An 18,505-nucleotide genomic window follows, 5' to 3' on the forward strand; every position below is an offset into this window, starting at 1 on the left:
AAGATTTGGCACTGCTGTGAATAGTTTAGTCGCAAAGTGAAGATTCATGGGTAAAAAGCCCCAAACTTCTAGATAGGTTCTTTTTCAACTTTCAGCAGGCCTGGGCGAGTTCTTTAGAGAAATGTGGCTCTTTTTCATGGTGCTCTTGTCTATGTCCAGCTACACAACGAGATGAGGATGGTCATTGTCATTTTCTGAGCTGCGAACGGGCAGAAAGGTGAGAAAATGTCGGATTTTGACCATTTGTGCCGACCTTTCAATTTCAACGTACCTCCCTATAACATGACCCAGCTGTAATTTCAGTGGTCGCATTGGTTTCATTTTTGGTTTGCTTGTAGGGCGCTGGCAGCCGCATTCAGTGACCCAGAAAATTTGGCACTGCTGTGAATAGTTTAGTCGCAAAGTGAAGATTCACGGGTAAAAAACCCAAACTTCTAGATAGGTTCTTTTTCAGCTTTCAGCAGCCCTGGGTGAGTTCTTCAGAGAAATGTGGCTCTTTTTCATGGTGCTCTTGTCTATGTCCAGCTAACCAACGAGATGAGGATGGTCATTGTCATTTTCTAAGCTGCGAACAGGCAGGAAGGTGAGAAAATGTCGCATTTTGACCATTTGTGCTGACCTTTCAATTTCAACGTACCTCTCTATAACATGACCCAGCTGTAATGTTAGCGGTCACTTAGGTTTCATTTTTGGTTTGCTTGTAGGGCGCTAGCACCCGCATTCAGTGACCCAGAAAATTTGGCACTGCTGTGAATAGTTTAGTCGCAAAGTGAATATTCACGGGTAAAAAGCCCCAAACTTCTAGATAGGTTCTTTTTCAACTTTCAGCAGCCCTGGGCGAGTTCTTTAGAGAAATGTGCCTCTTTTTCATGGTGCTCTTGTCTATGTCCAGCTACACAACGAGATGAGGATGGTCATTGTCATTTTCTGAGCTGCGAACGGGCAGAAAGGTGAGAAAATGTCGGATTTTGACCATTTGTGCTGACCTTTCAATTTCAACGTACCTCTCTATAACATGACCCAGCTGTAATTTCAGTGGTCGCATTGGTTTAATTTTTGGTTTCCTTGTAGGGCGCTGGCACCCGCATTCAGTGACCCAGAAAATTTGGCACTGCTGTGAATAGTTTAGTCGCAAAGTAAAAGATTCATGGGTAAAAAGCCCCAAACTTCTAGACGGGTTCTTTTTCAGCTTTCAGCAGCCCTGGGCGAGTTCTTTAGAGAAATGTGACTCCTTTACATTGTGCTCTTGTCTATGTCCAGCTAACCAACGAGATGAGGATGGTCATTGTCATTTTCTAAGCTGCGAACGGGCAGAAAGGTGAGAAAATGTCGGATTTTGACCATTTGTGCTGACCTTTTAATTTCAACGTACCTCTCTATAACATGACCCAGCTGTAATGTAAGTGGTCGTATTGATTTGATTTTTGGTTTGCTTTTAGGGCGCTGGCATCCGCATTCATTGACCCAGAAAATTTGGCACTGCTGTGAATAGTTTAGTCGCAAAGTGAAGATTCACGGGTAAAAAGCCCCAAATTTCTAGATAGGTTCTTTTTCAGCTTTCAGCAGCCCTGGGCGAGTTCTTTAGAGAAATGTGACTCTTTTTCATGGTACTCTTGTCTATGTCCAGCTAACCAACGAGATGAGGATGGTCATTGTCATTTTCTAAGCTGCGAACGGGCAGAAAGGTGAGAAAATGTCGGATTTTGACCATTTGTGCTGACCTTTCAATTTCAACGTACCTCTCTATAACATGACCCAGCTGTAATGTCAGCGGTCGCATTGCTTTCAATTTTGGTTTGCTTGTAGGGCGCTGGCACCCACAATCAGTGACCCTAAAAATTTGGCACTGCTGTGAATAGTTTAGTCGCAAAGTGAAGATTCATGGGTAAAAAGCCCCAAACTTCTAGATAGGTTCTTTTTCAACTTTCAGCAGCCCTGGGCGAGTTCTTTAGAGAAATGTGGCTCTTTTTCATGGTGCTCTTGTCTATGTTCAGCTACACAACGAGATGAGGATGGTCATTGTCATTTTCTGAGCTGCGAACGGGCAGAAAGGTGAGAAAATGTCGGATTTTGACCATTTGTGCCGACCTTTCAATTTCAACGTACCTCCCTATAACATGACCCAGCTGTAATTTCAGTGGTCGCATTGGTTTAATTTTTGGTTTGCTTGTAGGGCGCTGGCAGCCGCATTCAGTGACCCAGAAAATTTGGCACTGCTGTGAATAGTTTAGTCGCAAAGTGAAGATTCACGGGTAAAAACCCTAAACTTCTAGATCGGTTCTTTTTCAGCTTTCAGCAGCCCTGGGCGAGTTCTTTAGAGAAATGTGGCTCTTTTTCATGGTGCTCTTGTCTATGTCCAGCTAACCAACGAGATGAGGGTGGTCATTGTCATTTTCTAAGCTGCGAACGGGCAGGAAGGTGAGAAAATGTCGGATTTTGACCATTTGTGCCGACCTTTCAATTTCAACGTACCTCTCTATAACATGACCCAGCTGTAATGTCAGCGGTCACATTGGTTTCATTTTTGGTTTGCTTGTAGGGCGCTGGCACCCACAATCAGTGACCCTAAAAATTTGGCACTGCTTTGAATAGTTTAGTCGCAAAGTGAATATTCACGGGTAAAAAGCCCCAAACTTCTAGATAGGTTCTTTTTCAACTTTCAGCAGCCCTGGGCGAGTTCTTTAGAGAAATGTGGCTCTTTTTCATGGTGCTCTTGTCTATGTCCAGCTACACAACGAGATGAGGATGGTCATTGTCATTTTCTGAGCTGCGAACGGGCAGAAAGGTGAGAAAATGTCGGATTTTGACCATTTGTGCCGACCTTTCAATTTCAACGTACCTCCCTATAACATGACCCAGCTGTAATTTCAGTGGTCGCATTGGTTGAATTTTTGGTTTGCTTGTAGGGCGCTGGCACCCGCATTCAGTGACCCAGAAAATTTGGCACTGCTGTGAATAGTTTAGTCGCAAAGTGAAGATTCACGGGTAAAAAGCCCCAAACTTCTAGATAGGTTCTTTTTCAGCTTTCAGCAGCCCTGGGCGAGTTCTTTAGAGAAATGTGACTCTTTTTCATGGTACTCTTGTCTATGTCCAGCTAACCAACGAGATGAGGATGGTCATTGTCATTTTCTAAGCTGCGAACGGGCAGAAAGGTGAGAAAATGTCGGATTTTGACCATTTGTGCTGACCTTTCAATTTCAACGTACCTCTCTATAACATGACCCAGCTGTAATGTCAGCGGTCGCATTGCTTTCATTTTTGGTTTGCTTGTAGGGCGCTGGCACCCACAATCAGTGACCCTAAAAATTTGGCACTGCTGTGAATAGTTTAGTCGCAAAGTGAAGATTCATGGGTAAAAAGCCCCAAACTTCTAGATAGGTTCTTTTTCAACTTTCAGCAGCCCTGGGCGAGTTCTTTAGAGAAATGTGGCTCTTTTTCATGGTGCTCTTGTCTATGTCCAGCTACACAACGAGATGAGGATGGTCATTGTCATTTTCTGAGCTGCGAACGGGCAGAAAGGTGAGAAAATGTCGGATTTTGACCATTTGTGCCGACCTTTCAATTTCAACGTACCTCCCTATAACATGACCCAGCTGTAATTTCAGTGGTCGCATTGGTTTCATTTTTGGTTTGCTTGTAGGGCGCTGGCAGCCGCATTCAGTGACCCAGAAAATTTGGCACTGCTGTGAATAGTTTAGTCGCAAAGTGAAGATTCACGGGTAAAAACCCTAAACTTCTAGATCGGTTCTTTTTCAGCTTTCAGCAGCCCTGGGTGAGTTCTTTAGAGAAATGTGGCTCTTTTTCATGGTGCTCTTGTCTATGTCCAGCTAACCAACGAGATGAGGGTGGTCATTGTCATTTTCTAAGCTGCGAACGGGCAGGAAGGTGAGAAAATGTCGGATTTTGACCATTTGTGCCGACCTTTCAATTTCAACGTACCTCTCTATAACATGACCCAGCTGTAATGTCAGCGGTCACATTGGTTTCATTTTTGGTTTGCTTGTAGGGCGCTGGCACCCACAATCAGTGACCCTAAAAATTTGGCACTGCTTTGAATAGTTTAGTCGCAAAGTGAATATTCACGGGTAAAAAGCCCCAAACTTCTAGATAGGTTCTTTTTCAACTTTCAGCAGCCCTGGGCGAGTTCTTTAGAGAAATGTGGCTCTTTTTCATGGTGCTCTTGTCTATGTCCAGCTACACAACGAGATGAGGATGGTCATTGTCATTTTCTGAGCTGCGAACGGGCAGAAAGGTGAGAAAATGTCGGATTTTGACCATTTGTGCCGACCTTTCAATTTCAACGTACCTCCCTATAACATGACCCAGCTGTAATTTCAGTGGTCGCATTGGTTTCATTTTTGGTTTGCTTGTAGGGCGCTGGCACCCGCATTCAGTGACCCAGAAAATTTGGCACTGCTGTGAATAGTTTAGTCGCAAAGTGAAGATTCACGGGTAAAAAGCCCCAAACTTCTAGATAGGTTCTTTTTCAGCTTTCAGCAGCCCTGGGCGAGTTCTTTAGAGAAATGTGACTCTTTTTCATGGTACTCTTGTCTATGTCCAGCTAACCAACGAGATAAGGATGGTCATTGTCATTTTCTAAGCTGCGAACGGGCAGAAAGGTGAGAAAATGTCGGATTTTGACCATTTGTGCTGACCTTTCAATTTCAACGTACCTCTCTATAACATGACCCAGCTGTAATGTCAGCGGTCGCATTGCTTTCATTTTTGGTTTGCTTGTAGGGCGCTGGCACCCACAATCAGTGACCCTAAAAATTTGGCACTGCTGTGAATAGTTTAGTCGCAAAGTGAAGATTCATGGGTAAAAAGCCCCAAACTTCTAGATAGGTTCTTTTTCAACTTTCAGCAGCCCTGGTTGAGTTCTTTAGAGAAATGTGGCTCTTTTTCATGGTGCTCTTGTCTATGTCCAGCTACACAACGAGATGAGGATGGTCATTGTCATTTTCTGAGCTGCGAACGGGCAGAAAGGTGAGAAAATGTCGGATTTTGACCATTTGTGCCGACCTTTCAATTTCAACGTACCTCCCTATAACATGAACCAGCTGTAATTTCAGTGGTCGCATTGGTTGAATTTTTGGTTTGCTTGTAGGGCGCTGGCACCCGCATTCAGTGACCCAGAAAATTTGGCACTGCTGTGAATAGTTTAGTCACAAAGTGAAGATTCACGGGTAAAAAGCCCCAAACTTCTAGATAGGTTCTTTTTCAGCTTTCAGCAGCCCTGGGCGAGTTCTTTAGAGAAATGTGACTCTTTTTCATGGTACTCTTGTCTATGTCCAGCTAACCAACGAGATGAGGATGGTCATTGTCATTTTCTAAGCTGCGAACGGGCAGAAAGGTGAGAAAATGTCGGATTTTGACCATTTGTGCTGACCTTTCAATTTCAACGTACCTCTCTATAACATGACCCAGCTGTAATGTCAGCGGTCGCATTGCTTTCATTTTTGGTTTGCTTGTAGGGCGCTGGCACCCACAATCAGTGACCCTAAAAATTTGGCACTGCTGTGAATAGTTTAGTCGCAAAGTGAAGATTCATTGGTAAAAAGCCCCAAACTTCTAGATAGGTTCTTTTTCAACTTTCAGCAGCCCTGGGCGAGTTCTTTAGAGAAATGTGGCTCTTTTTCATGGTGCTCTTGTCTATGTCCAGCTACACAACGAGATGAGGATGGTCATTGTCATTTTCTGAGCTGCGAACGGGCAGAAAGGTGAGAAAATGTCGGATTTTGACCATTTGTGCCGACCTTTCAATTTCAACGTACCTCCCTATAACATGACCCAGCTGTAATTTAAGTGGTCGCATTGGTTTAATTTTGGGTTTGCTTGTAGGGCGCTGGCAGCCGCATTCAGTGACCCATAAAATTTGGCACTGCTTTGAATAGTTTAGTCGCAAAGTGAAGATTCACGGGTAAAAACCCCAAACTTCTAGATAGGTTCTTTTTCAGCTTTCAGCAGCCCTGGGTGAGTTCTTTAGAGAAATGTGGCTCTTTTTCATGGTGCTCTTGTCTATGTCCAGCTAACCAACGAGATGAGGATGGTCATTGTCATTTTCTAAGCTGCGAACGGGCAGGAAGGTGAGAAAATGTCGGATTTTGACCATTTGTGCTGACCTTTCAATTTCAACGTACCTCTCTATAACATGACCCAGCTGTAATGTCAGCGGTCACATTGGTTTCATTTTTGGTTTGCTTGTAGGGCGCTAGCACCCACAATCAGTGACCCTAAAAATTTGGCACTGCTGTGAATAGTTTAGTCGCAAAGTGAATATTCACGGGTAAAAAGCCCCAAACTTCTAGATAGGTTCTTTTTCAACTTTCAGCAGCCCTGGGCGAGTTCTTTAGAGAAATGTGGCTCTTTTTCATGGTGCTCTTGTCTATGTCCAGCTACACAACGAGATGAGGATGGTCATTGTCATTTTCTGAGCTGCGAACGGGCAGAAAGGTGAGAAAATGTCGGATTTTGACCATTTGTGCTGACCTTTCAATTTCAACGTACCTCTCTATAACATGACCAAGCTGTAATTTCAGTGGTCGCATTGGTTTAATTTTTGGTTTCCTTGTAGGGCGCTGGCACCCGCATTCAGTGACCCAGAAAATTTGGCACTGCTGTGAATAGTTTAGTCGCAAAGTAAAAGATTCACGGGTAAAAAGCCCCAAACTTCTAGACAGGTTCTTTTTCAGCTTTCAGCAGCCCTGGGCGAGTTCTTTAGAGAAATGTGACTCCTTTACATTGTGCTCTTGTCTATGTCCAGCTAACCAACGAGATGAGGATGGTCATTGTCATATTCTAAGCTGCGAACGGGCAGAAAGGTGAGGAAATGTCGGATTTTGACCATTTGTGCTGACCTTTTAATTTCAACGTACCTCTCTATAACATGACCCAGCTGTAATGTAAGTGGTCGTATTGATTTGATTTTTGGTTTGCTTTTAGGGCGCTGGCACCCGCATTCATTGACCCAGAAAATTTGGCACTGCTGTGAATAGTTTAGTCGCAAAGTGAAGATTCATGGGTAAAAAGCCCCAAACTTCTAGATAGGTTCTTTTTCAGCTTTCAGCAGCCCAGGCCGAGTTCTTTAGAGAAATGTGGGTCTTTTTCTTGGTGCTCTTGTCTATGTTCAGCTACACAACGAGATGAGGATGGTCATTGTCATTTTCTGAGCTGCGAACGGGCAGAAAGGTGAGAAAATGTCGGTTTTGACCATTTGTGCCGACCTTTCAATTTCAACGTACCTCTCTATAACATGACCCAGCTGTAATTTCAGTGGTCGCATTGGTTTCATTTTTGGTTTGCTTGTAGGGCGCTGGCACCCGCATTCAGTGACTCAGGAAATTTGGCACTGCTGTGAGTAGTTTAGTCGCAAAGTGAAGATTCACAGGTAAAATGCCCCAAACTTCTAGATGGGTTCTTTTGAGCTTTCAGCAGCCCTGGGCGAGTTCTTTAGAGAAATGTGACTCTTTTTCATGGTGCTCTTGTCTATGTCCAGCTAACCAACGAGATGAGGATGGTCATTGTCATTTTCTAAGCTGCGAACGGGCAGAAAGGTGAGAAAATGTCGGATTTTGACCATTTGTGCCGACCTTTCAATTTCAACGTACCTCTCTATAACATGACCCAGCTGTAATGTCAGCGGTCGCATTGGTTTCGTTTTTGGTTTGCTTGTAGGGCGCTGGCACCCACAATCAGTGACCCTAAAAATTTGGCACTGCTGTGAATAGTTTAGTCGCAAAGTGAAGATTCACGGGTAAAAAGCCCCAAACTTCTAGATAGGTTCTTTTTCAGCTTTCAGCAGCCCTGGGTGAGTTCTTTAGAGAAATGTGTCTCTCTTTCATTGTGGTATTTTCTATGTCCAGCTACACAACGAGATGAGGATGGTCATTGTCATTTTCTGAGCTGCGAACGGGCAGAAAGGTGAGAAAATGTCGGATTTTGACCATTTGTGCTGACCTTTCAATTTCAACGTACCTCTCTATAACATGACTCAGCTGTAATTTCAGTGGTTGCATTGGTTTCATTTTTGGTTTGCTTTTAGGGCGCTGGCACCCGCATTCAGTGACCCAGAAAATTTGGCACTGCTGTGAATAGTTTAGTCGCAAAGTGAAGATTCATGGGTAAAAAGCCCCAAACTTTTAGATAGGTTCTTTTTCAGCTTTCAGCAGCCCAGGCCGAGTTCTTTAGAGAAATGTGGGTCTTTTTCTTGGTGCTCTTGTCTATGTCCAGCTACACAACGAGATGAGGATGGTCATTGTCATTTTCTTAGCTGGGAACGCGCAGAAAGGTGAGAAAATGTCGGATTTTGACCATTTGTGCTGACCTTTTAATTTCAACGTACCTCTCTATAACATGAACCAGCTGTAATGTCAGTGGTCGCATTGATTTGATTTTTGGTTTGCTTTTAGGGCGCTGGCACCCGCATTCATTGACTCAGAAAATTTGGCACTGCTGCGAATAGTTTAGTCGCAAAGTGAAGATTCACGGGTAAAAAGCCCCAAACTTCTAGATAGGTTCTTTTTCAGCTTTCAGCAGCCCTGGGCGAGTTCTTTAGAGAAATGTGACTCTTTTTCATGGTGCTCTTGTCTATGCCCAGCTAACCAACGAGATGAGGATGGTCATTGTCATTTTCTAAGCTGCGAACGGGCAGAAAGGTGAGAAAATGTCGGATTTTGACCATTTGTGCTGACCTTTCAATTTCAACGTACCTCTCTATAACATGACCCAGCTGTAATGTCAGCGGTCGCATTGGTTTCATTTTTGGTTTGCTTGTAGGGCGCTGGCACCCACAATCAGTGACCCTAAAAATTTGGTACTGCTGTGAATAGTTTAGTCGCAAAGTGAAGATTCACGGGTAAAAAGCCCCAAACTTGTAGATAGGTTCTTTGTCAGCTTTCAGCAGCCCTGGGTGAGTTCTTTAGAGAAATGTGGCTGTTTTTCATGGTGCTATTTTCTATGTCCAGCTACACAACGAGATGAGGATGGTCATTGTCATTTTCTGAGCTGCGAACGGGCAGAAAGGTGAGAAAATGTCGGATTTTGACCATTTGTGCCGACCTTTCAATTTCAACGTACCTCTCTATAACATGAACCAGCTGTAATGTCAGTGGTCGCATTGATTTTTGGTTTGCTTTTAGGGCGCTGGCACCCGCATTCATTGACTCAGAAAATTTGGCATCGCTGTGAATAGTTTAGTCGCAAAGTGAAGATTCACGGGTAAAAAGCCCCAAACTTCTAGATAGGTTCTTTTTCAGCTTTCAGCAGCCCTGGGCGAGTTCTTTAGAGAAATGTGACTCTTTTTCATGGTGCTCTTGTCTATGACCAGCTAACCAACGAGATGAGGATGGTCATTGTCATTTTCTAAGCTGCGAACGGGCAGAAAGGTGAGAAAATGTCGGATTTTGACCATTTGTGCTGACCTTTCAATTTCAACGTACCTCTCTATAACATGACCCAGCTGTAATGTCAGCGGTCGTATTGGTTTCATTTTTGGTTAGCTTGTAGGGCGCTGGCACCCGCATTCAGTGACCCTAAAAATTTGGCACTGCTGTGAATAGTTTAGTCGCAAAGTGAAGATTCACGGGTAAAAAGCCCCAAACTTCTAGATAGGTTCTTTGTCAGCTTTCAGCAGCCCTGGGCGAGTTCTTTAGAGAAATGTGGGTCTCTTTCTTGGTGCTCTTGTCTATGTCCAGCTACACAACGAGATGAGGATGGTCATTGTCATTTTCTGAGCTGCGAACGGGCAGAAAGGTGAGAAAATGTCGGATTTTGACCATTTGTGCCGACCTTTCAATTTCAACGTACCTCTCTATAACATGACCCAGCTGTAATGTCAGCGGTCGCATTGGTTTCATTTTTGGTTTGGTTGTAGGGCGCTGGCACCCACAATCAGTGACCCTAAAAATTTGGCACTGCTGTGAATAGTTTAGTCGCAAAGTGAAGATTCACGGGTAAAAAGCCCCAAACTTCTAGATAGGTTCTTTATCAGCTTTCAGCAGCCCTGGGTGAGTTCTTTAGAGAAATGTGGCTGTTTTTCATGGTGCTATTTTCTATGTCCAGCTACACAACGAGATGAGGATGGTCATTGTCATTTTCTGAGCTGCGAACGGGCAGAAAGGTGAGAAAATGTCGGATTTTGACCATTTGTGCTGACCTTTCAATTTCAACGTACCTCTCTATAACATGACCCTGCTGTAATTTCAGTGGTCGCATTGGTTTCATTTTTGGTTTGCTTGTAGGGCGCTAGCACCTGCATTCAGTGACCCAGAAAATTTGGCACTGCTGTGAATAGTTTAGTCGCAAAGTGAAGATTCACGGGTAAAAAGCCCCAAACTTCTAGATAGGTTCTTTTTCAGCTTTCAGCAGCCCTGGGCGAGTTCTTTAGAGAAATGTGACTCTTTTTCATGGTGCTCTTGTCTATGTCCAGCTAACCAACGAGATGAGGAAGGTCATTTTCATTTTCTAAACTGCGAACGGGCAGAAAGGTGAGAAAATGTCGGATTTTGACCATTTGTGCCGACCTTTCAATTTCAACGTACCTCTCTATAACATAACCCAGCTGTAATTTCAGTGGTCGCATTGGTTTCATTTTTGGTTTGCTTGTAGGGCGCTGGCACCCGCATTCAGTGACCCAGAAAGTTTGGCACTGCTGGGAATAGTTTAGTCGCAAAGTGAAGATTCACGGGTAAAAAGCCCCTAACTTCTAGATAACGTTAGGTTCTTTTTCAGCTTTCAGCAGCCCTGGGTGAGTTCTTTAGAGAAATGTGGCTGTTTTTCATGGTGCTATTTTCTATGTCCAGCTACACAACGAGATGAGGATGGTCATTGTCATTTTCTGAGCTGCCAACGGGCAGAAAGGTGAGAAAATGTCGGATTTGATCATTTCTGCTGACCTTTCAATTTCAACGTACCTCTCTATAACATGACCCCGCTGTAATTTCAGTGGTCGCATTGGTTTCATTTTTGGTTTGCTTGTAGGGCGCTGTTCAGTGACCCATAAAATTTGGCACTGCTGTGAATAGTTAATCGTAAAGTGAAGATTCACGGGTAAAAAGCCCCAAACTTCTAGATAGGTTCTTTTTCAGCTTTCAGCAGCCCTGGGCGAGTTCTTTAGAGAAATGTGACTTTTTTTCTTGGTGCTCTTGTCTATGTCCAGCTAACCAACGAGATGAGGATGGTCATTGTCATTTTCTGAGCTGCAAACGGGCAGAAAGGTTAGAAAATGTCGGATTTTGACCATTTGTGCTGACCTTTCAATTTCAACGCACCTCTCTATAACATGACCCAGCTGTAATGTCAGCGGTCACATTGGTTTCATTTTTGGTTTGCTTGTAGGGCGCTAGCACCCACAATCAGTGACCCTAAAAATTTGGCACTGCTGTGAATAGTTTAGTCGCAAAGTGAAGATTCACGGGTAAAAAGCCCCAAACTTCTAGATAGGTTCTTTTTCAACTTTCAGCAGCCCTGGGCGAGTTCTTTAGAGAAATGTGGCTCTTTTTCATGGTGCTCTTGTCTATGTCCAGCTACACAACGAGATGAGGATGGTCATTGTCATTTTCTGAGCTGCGAACGGGCAGAAAGGTGAGAAAATGTCGGATTTTGACCATTTGTGCTGACATTTCAATTTCAACGTACCTCTCTATAACATGACCCAGCTGTAATTTCAGTGGTCGCATTGGTTTAATTTTTGGTTTCCTTGTAGGGCGCTGGCACCCGCATTCAGTGACCCAGAAAATTTGGCACTGCTGTGAATAGTTTAGTGGCAAAGTAAAAGATTCACGGGTAAAAAGCCCCAAACTTCTAGACAGGTTCTTTTTCAGCTTTCAGCAGCCCTGGGCGAGTTCTTTAGAGAAATGTGACTCCTTTACATTGTGCTCTTGTCTATGTCCAGCTAACCAACGAGATGAGGAAGGTCATTTTTATTTTCTAAACTGCGAACGGGCAGAAAGGTGAGAAAATGTCGGATTTTGACCATTTGTGCTGACCTTTCAATTTCAACGTACCTCTCTATAACATGACCCAACTGTAATTTCAGTGGTCGCATTGGTTTCATTTTTGGTTTGCTTGCAGGGCGCTGGCACCCGCATTCAGTGACTCATAAAATTTGGCACTGCTGTGAATAGTTTAGTCGCAAAGTGAAGATTCACGGGTAAAAAGCCCCAAACTTCTAGATAGGTTCTTTTTCAGCTTTCAGCAGCCCTGGGCGAGTTCTTTAGAGAAATGTGACTCTTTTTCATGGTGCTCTTGTCTATGTCCAGCTAACCAACGAGATGAGGATGGTCATTGTCATTTTCGAAGCTGCGAACGGGCAGAAAGGTGAGAAAATGTCGGATTTTGACCATTTGTGCTGACCTTTCAATTTCAACGTACCTCTCTATAACATGACCCAGCTGTAATGTCAGCGGTCGCATTGGTTTCATTTTTGGTTTGCTTGTAGGGCGCTGGCACCCACAATCAGTGACCCTAAAAATTTGGCCCTGCTGTGAATAGTTTAGTCGCAAAGTGAAGATTCATGGGTAAAAAGCCCCAAACTTCTAGATAGGTTCTTTTTCAACTTTCAGCAGCCCTGGGCGAGTTCTTTAGAGGAATGTGGCTCTTTTTCATTGTGCTCTTGTCTATGTCCAGCTACACAACGAGATGAGGATGGTCATTGTCATTTTCTGAGCTGAGAACGGGCAGAAAGGTGAGAAAATGTCGGATTTTGACCATTTGTGCCGACCTTTCAATTTCAACGTACCTCCCTATAACATGACCCAGCTGTAATTTCAGTGGTCGCATTTGTTTCATTTTTGGTTTGCTTGTAGGGCGCTGGCACCCGCATTCAGTGACCCTAAAAATTTGGCACTGCTGTGAATAGTTTAGTCGCAAAGTGAAGATTCACGGGTAAAAAGCCCCAAACTTCTAGATAGGTTCTTTTTCAGCTTTCAGCAGCCCTGGGCGAGTTCTTTAGAGAACTGTGGGTCTTTTTCTTGGTGCTCTTGTCTATGTCCAGCTACACAACGAGATGAGGATGGTCATTGTCATTTTCTGAGCTGCGAACGGGCAGAAAGGTGAGAAAATGTCGGATTTTGACCATTTGTGCTGACCTTTCAATTTCAACGTACCTCTCTATAACATGACCCAGCTGTATTTTCAGTGGTCGCATTGGTTTCATTTTTGGTTTGCTTGTAGGGCGCTGGCACCCGCATTCAGTGACCCATAAAATTTGGCACTGCTGTGAATAGTTTAGTCGCAAAGTGAAGATTCACGGGTAAAAAGCCCCAAACTTCTAGATAGGTTCTTTTTCAGCTTTCAGCAGCACTGGGTGAGTTCTTTAGAGAAATGTGGCTCTTTTTCATGGTACTATTTTCTATGTCCAGCTACACAACGAGATGAGGATGGTCATTGTCATTTTCTGAGCTGCGAACGGGCAGAAAGGTGAGAAAATGTCGGATTTTGACCATTTGTGCTGACCTTTCAATTTCAACGTACCTCTCTATAACATGACCGAGCTGTAATGTCAGCGGTCACATTGGTTTCATTTTTGGTTTGCTTGTAGGGCGCTGGCACCCACAATCAGTGACCCAGAAAATTTGGCACTGCTGTGAATAGTTTAGTCGCAAAGTTAAGATTCATAGGTAAAAAGCCCCAAACTTCTAGATAGGTTCTTTTTCAGCTTTCAGCACCCCTGGGCGAGTTCTTTAGAGAAATGTGGCTCTTTTTCATGGTGCTATTTTCTATGTCCAGCTACACAACGAGATGAGGATGGTCATTGTCATTTTCTTAGCTGGGAACGCGCAGAAAGGTGAGAAAATGTCGGATTTTGACCATTTGTGCTGACCTTTCAATTTCAACGTACCTCTCTATAACATGACCCAGCTGTTATGTCAGTGGTCGCATTGGTTTCATTTTTGGTTTGCTTGTAGGGCGCTGCCACCCACAATCAGTGACCCTAAAAATTTGGCACTGCTGTGAATAGTTTAGTCGCAAAGTGAAGATTCACGGGTAAAAAGCCCCAAACTTCTAGATAGGTTCTTTTCAGCTTTCAGCAGCCCTGGGTGAGTTCTTTAGAGAACTGTGGCTCTTTTTCATGGTGCTATTTTCTATGTCCAGCGACACAACGAGATGAGGATGGTCATTGTCATTTTCTGAGCTGCGAACGGGTAGAACGGTGAGAAAATGTCGGATTTTGACCATTTGTGCTGACCTTTCAATTTCAACGTACCTCTCTATAACATGACCCAGCTGTAATTTCAGTGGTCGCATTGGTTTCATTTTTGGTTGGCTTGTAGGGCGCTGGCACCCGCATTCAGTGACCCATAAAATTTGGCACTGCTGTGAATAGTTAAGTCGCAAAGTGAAGATTCACGGGTAAAAAGCCCCAAACTTCTAGATAGGTTCTTTTTCAGCTTTCAGCAGCCCTGGGTGAGTTCTTTCGAGAAATGTGGCTCTTTTTCATGGTGCCATTTTCTATGTCCAGCGACACAACGAGATGAGGATGGTCATTGTCATTTTCTGAGCTGCGAACGGGCAGAAAGGTGAGAAAATGTCGGATTTTGACCATTTGTGCTGACCTTTCAATGTCGACGTACCTCTCTATAACATGACCCAGCTATAATGTCAGTGTTAGCATTGGTTTGATTTTTTGGTTTGCTTTTAGGGCGCTGGCACCCGCATTCAGTGACCCAGAAAATTTGGCACTGCTGTGAATAGTTTAGTCGCAAACTGAAGATTCACGGGTAAAAAGCCCCATACTTCTAGATGGGTTCTTTTTCAGCTTTCAGCAACCCTGGGCGAGTTCTTTAGAGAAATGTGGCTCTTTTTCATGGTGCTATTTTCTATGTCCAGCTACACAACGAGATGAGGATGGTCATTGTCATTTTCTTAGCTGCGAACGGGCAGAAAGGTGAGAAAATGGTGGATTTTGACCATTTGTGCTGACCTTTCAATTTCAACGTACCTCTCTATAACACGACCCAGCTGTAATGTCAGTGGTCGCATTGGTTTGATTTTTGGTTTGTTTGTAGGGCGCTGGCACCCACATTCAGTGACCCAGAAAATGTGGCACTGCTGTGAATAGTTTTGTCGCAAAGTGAAGATTCACGGGTACAAAGCCCTACACTTCTAGATAGGTTCTTTTCCAGCTTTCAGCAGCCCTGGGCGAGTTCTTTAGAGAAATGTGGCTCTTTTTCATGGTGCTATTTTCTATTTCCAGCTACACAACGAGATGAGGATGTTCATTGTCATTTTCTGAGCTGAGAACGGGCAGAAAGGTGAGAAAATGTCGGATTTTAACCATTTGTGCTGACCTTTCAATTTCAACGTACCTCTCTATAACATGACCCAGCTGTTATGTCAGTGGTCGCATTGATTTGATTTTTGGTTTGCTTTTAGGGCGCTGGCACCCGCATTCATTGAACTAGAAAATTTGGCACTGCTGTGAATAGTTTAGTCGCAAAGTGAAGATTCACGGGTAAAAAGCCCCAAACTTCTAGATAGGTTCTTTTTCAGCTTTCAGCACCCCTGGGTGAGTTCTTTAGAGAAATATGGTTCTTTTTCATGGTGCTCTTGTCTATGTCCAGCGACCTAACGAGATGAGGATGGTCATTGTCATTTTCTGAGCTGCGAACGGGCAGAAAGGTGAGAAAATGTCGGATTTTGACCATTTGTGCTGACCCTTCAATTTCAACGTACCTCTCTATAACATGACCCAGCTGTAATGTCAGTGGTCGCATTGGTTTGATTTTTGGTTTCCTTGTAGGGCGCTGGCACCCGCATTCAGTGACCCAGAAAATTTGGCACTGCTGTGAATAGTTTAGTCGCAAAGTGAAGATTCACGGGTAAAAAGCCCCACACTTCTAAATAGGTTCTTTTTCAGCTTTCAGAAGCCCTGGGTGAGTTCTTTAGAGAAATGTGGCTCTTTTTCATGGTGCTATTTTCTATGTCGAGCTACACAACGAGATGAGGATGGTCATTGTCATTTTCTGAGCTGCGAACGGGCAGAAAGGTGAGAAAATGTCGGATTTTGACCATTTGTGCTGACCTTTCAATTTCAACGTACCTCTCTATAACATGACCCAGCTGTAATTTCAGTGGTCGCATTGGTTTCATTTTTGGTTTGCTTGTAGGGCGCTGGCACCCGCATTCAGTGACCCAGAAAATTTGGCACTGCTGTGAATAGTTTAGTCGCAAAGTGAAGATTCACGGGTAAAAAGCCCCAAACTTCTAGATAGGTTCTTTGTCAGCTTTCAGCAGCCCTGGGTGAGTTCTTTAGAGAAATGTGGCTCTTTTTCATTGTGCTATTTTCTATGTCCAGCGACACAACGAGATGAGGATGGTCATTGTCATTTTCTGAGCTGCGAACGGGCAGAAAGGTGAGAAAATGTCGGATTTTGACCATTTGTGCTGACCTTTCAATTTCAACGTACCTCTCTATAACATGACCCAGCTGTAATTTCAGTGGTCGCATTGGTTTGATTTTTGGTTTGCTTGTAGGGCGCTGGCACCCGCATTCAGTGACCCAGAAAATTTGGCACTGCTGTGAATAGTTTAGTCGCAAAGTGAAGATTCACGGGTAAAAAGCCCCAAACTTCTAGATAGGTTCTTTGTCAGCTTTCAGCAGCCCTGGGTGAGTTCTTTAGAGAAATGTGGCTCTTTTTCATTGTGCTATTTTCTATGTCCAGCGACACAACGAGATGAGGATGGTCATTGTCATTTTCTGAGCTGCGAACGGGCAGAAAGGTGAGAAAATGTCGGATTTTGACCATTTGTGCTGACCTTTCAATTTCAACGTACCTCTCTATACATGACCCAGCGGTAATGTCAGTGGTCGCATTGGTTTGATTTTTGGTTTCCTTGTAGGGCGCTGGCACCCACATTCAGTGACCCAGAAAATTTGGCACTGCTGTGAATAGTTTAGTCGCAAAGTGAATATTCACGGGTAAAAAGCCCCAAACTTCTAGATAGGTTTATTTTTCAGCTTTCAGCAGCCCTGGGCGTGTTCTTCAGAGAAATGTGGGTCTTTTTCTTGGTGCTATTTTCTATTTCCAGCTACACAACGAGATGAGGATGGTCATTGTCATTTTCTGAGCTGCGAACATGTAGAAGGGTGAGAAAATGTCGGATTTTGACCATTTGTGCTGACCTTTCAATTTCAACGTACCTCTCTATAACATGACCCAGCGGTAATGTCAGTGGTCGCATTCGTTTGATTTTTGGTTTCCTTGTAGGGCGCTGGCACCCACATTCAGTGACCCAGAAAATTTGGCACTGCTGTGAATAGTTTAGTCGCAAAGTGAATATTCACGGGTAAAAAGCCCCAAACTTCTAGATAGGTTCTTTTTCAGCTTTCAGCAGCCCTGGGCGTGTTCTTCAGAGAAATGTGGGTCTTTTTCTTGGTGCTATTTTCTATTTCCAGCTACACAACGAGATGAGGATGTTCATTGTCATTTTCTGAGCTGCGAACATGTAGAAGGGTGAGAAAATGTCGGATTTTGACCATTTGTGCTGACCTTTCAATTTCAACGTACCTCTCTATAACATGACCCAGCTGTAATGTCAGTGGTCGCATTAATTTGATTTTTGGTTTGCTTTTAGGGCGCTGGCACCCGCATTCATTGACCCAGAAAAATTGGCACTGCTGTTAATAGTTTAGTCGCAAAGTGAAGATTCACGGGTAAAAAGCCCCAAACTTCTAGATAGGTTCTTTTTCAGCTTTCAGCAGCCCTGGGTGAGTTCTTTAGAGAAATGTGGCTCTTTTTCATTGTGCTTTTTTCTATGTCCAGCGACACAACGAGATGAGGATGGTCATTGTCATTTTGTGAGCTGCGAACGGGCAGAAAGTCGAGAAAATGTCGGATTTTCACCATTTGTGCTGACCTTTCAATTTCAACGTACCTCTCTATAACATAAACCAGCTGTAATGTCAGTGGTCGCATTCGTTTCATTTTTGGTTTGCTTTTAGGACGCTGGCACCCGCATTTATTGACCCAGAAAATTTGGCACTGCCGTGAATAGTTTAGTCGCAAAGTGAAGATTCACGGGTAAAAAGCCCCAAACTTCTAGATAGGTTCTTTTTCAGCTTTCAGCAGCCCTGGGCGAGTTCTTTAGAGAAATGTGGCACTTTTTCATTGTGCTATTTTCTATGTCCAGCTACACAACGAGATGAGGATGGTCGTGGTCATTTTCTTAGCTGCGAACGGGCAGAAAGGTGAGAAAATGTCGGATTTTGACCATTTGTGCTGACCTTTCAATTTCAACGTACCTCTCTATAACATGACCCAGCTGTAATGTCAGTGGTCGCATTGGTTTGATTTTTGGTTTGCTTTTAGGACGCTGGCACCCGCATTCATTGACCCAGAAAATTTGGCACTGCTGTGAATAGTTTAGTCGCAAAGTGAATATTCACGGGTAAAAAGCCCCAAACTTCTAGATGGGTTCTTTTTCAGCTTTCAGCAGCCCTGGGCGAGTTCTTTAGAGAAATGTGGCTCTTTTTCATGGTGCTATTTTCTATGTCCAGCTACACAAC

The 18,505-nt window shown here is 43.8% G+C and overlaps 5 long non-coding RNA genes across 5 annotated transcripts in view; all 5 read left to right on the forward strand.

Annotated features, from left to right (window-relative positions):
* The window catches only part of LOC135824731 (uncharacterized), a 79,824-nt gene that overhangs the window by 11,822 nt on the left and 49,497 nt on the right, over nt 1-18,505 (forward strand). The window lies entirely within an intron of this gene.
* LOC135824732 (uncharacterized) lies at nt 10,352-14,516 on the forward strand. Its single transcript, XR_010554932.1, has 5 exons — nt 10,352-10,484; nt 10,800-10,857; nt 11,156-11,213; nt 14,092-14,149; nt 14,459-14,516. It is a non-coding gene; the product is annotated as an uncharacterized LOC135824732 (long non-coding RNA).
* On the forward strand, nt 11,896-12,682 carry LOC135824733 (uncharacterized). Its single transcript, XR_010554933.1, has 3 exons — nt 11,896-11,948; nt 12,258-12,315; nt 12,625-12,682. It is a non-coding gene; the product is annotated as an uncharacterized LOC135824733 (long non-coding RNA).
* LOC135825165 (uncharacterized) lies at nt 14,821-15,618 on the forward strand. Its single transcript, XR_010555028.1, has 3 exons — nt 14,821-14,884; nt 15,194-15,251; nt 15,561-15,618. It is a non-coding gene; the product is annotated as an uncharacterized LOC135825165 (long non-coding RNA).
* On the forward strand, nt 17,027-18,181 carry LOC135824445 (uncharacterized). The gene is made up of 3 exons (XR_010554852.1): nt 17,027-17,086; nt 17,396-17,453; nt 17,763-18,181. It is a non-coding gene; the product is annotated as an uncharacterized LOC135824445 (long non-coding RNA).

This window comes from Sycon ciliatum, chromosome 9 (assembly GCF_964019385.1).
Source record: "Sycon ciliatum chromosome 9, ocSycCili1.1, whole genome shotgun sequence".
NCBI classification, from domain to species: domain Eukaryota; kingdom Metazoa; phylum Porifera; class Calcarea; order Leucosolenida; family Sycettidae; genus Sycon; species Sycon ciliatum.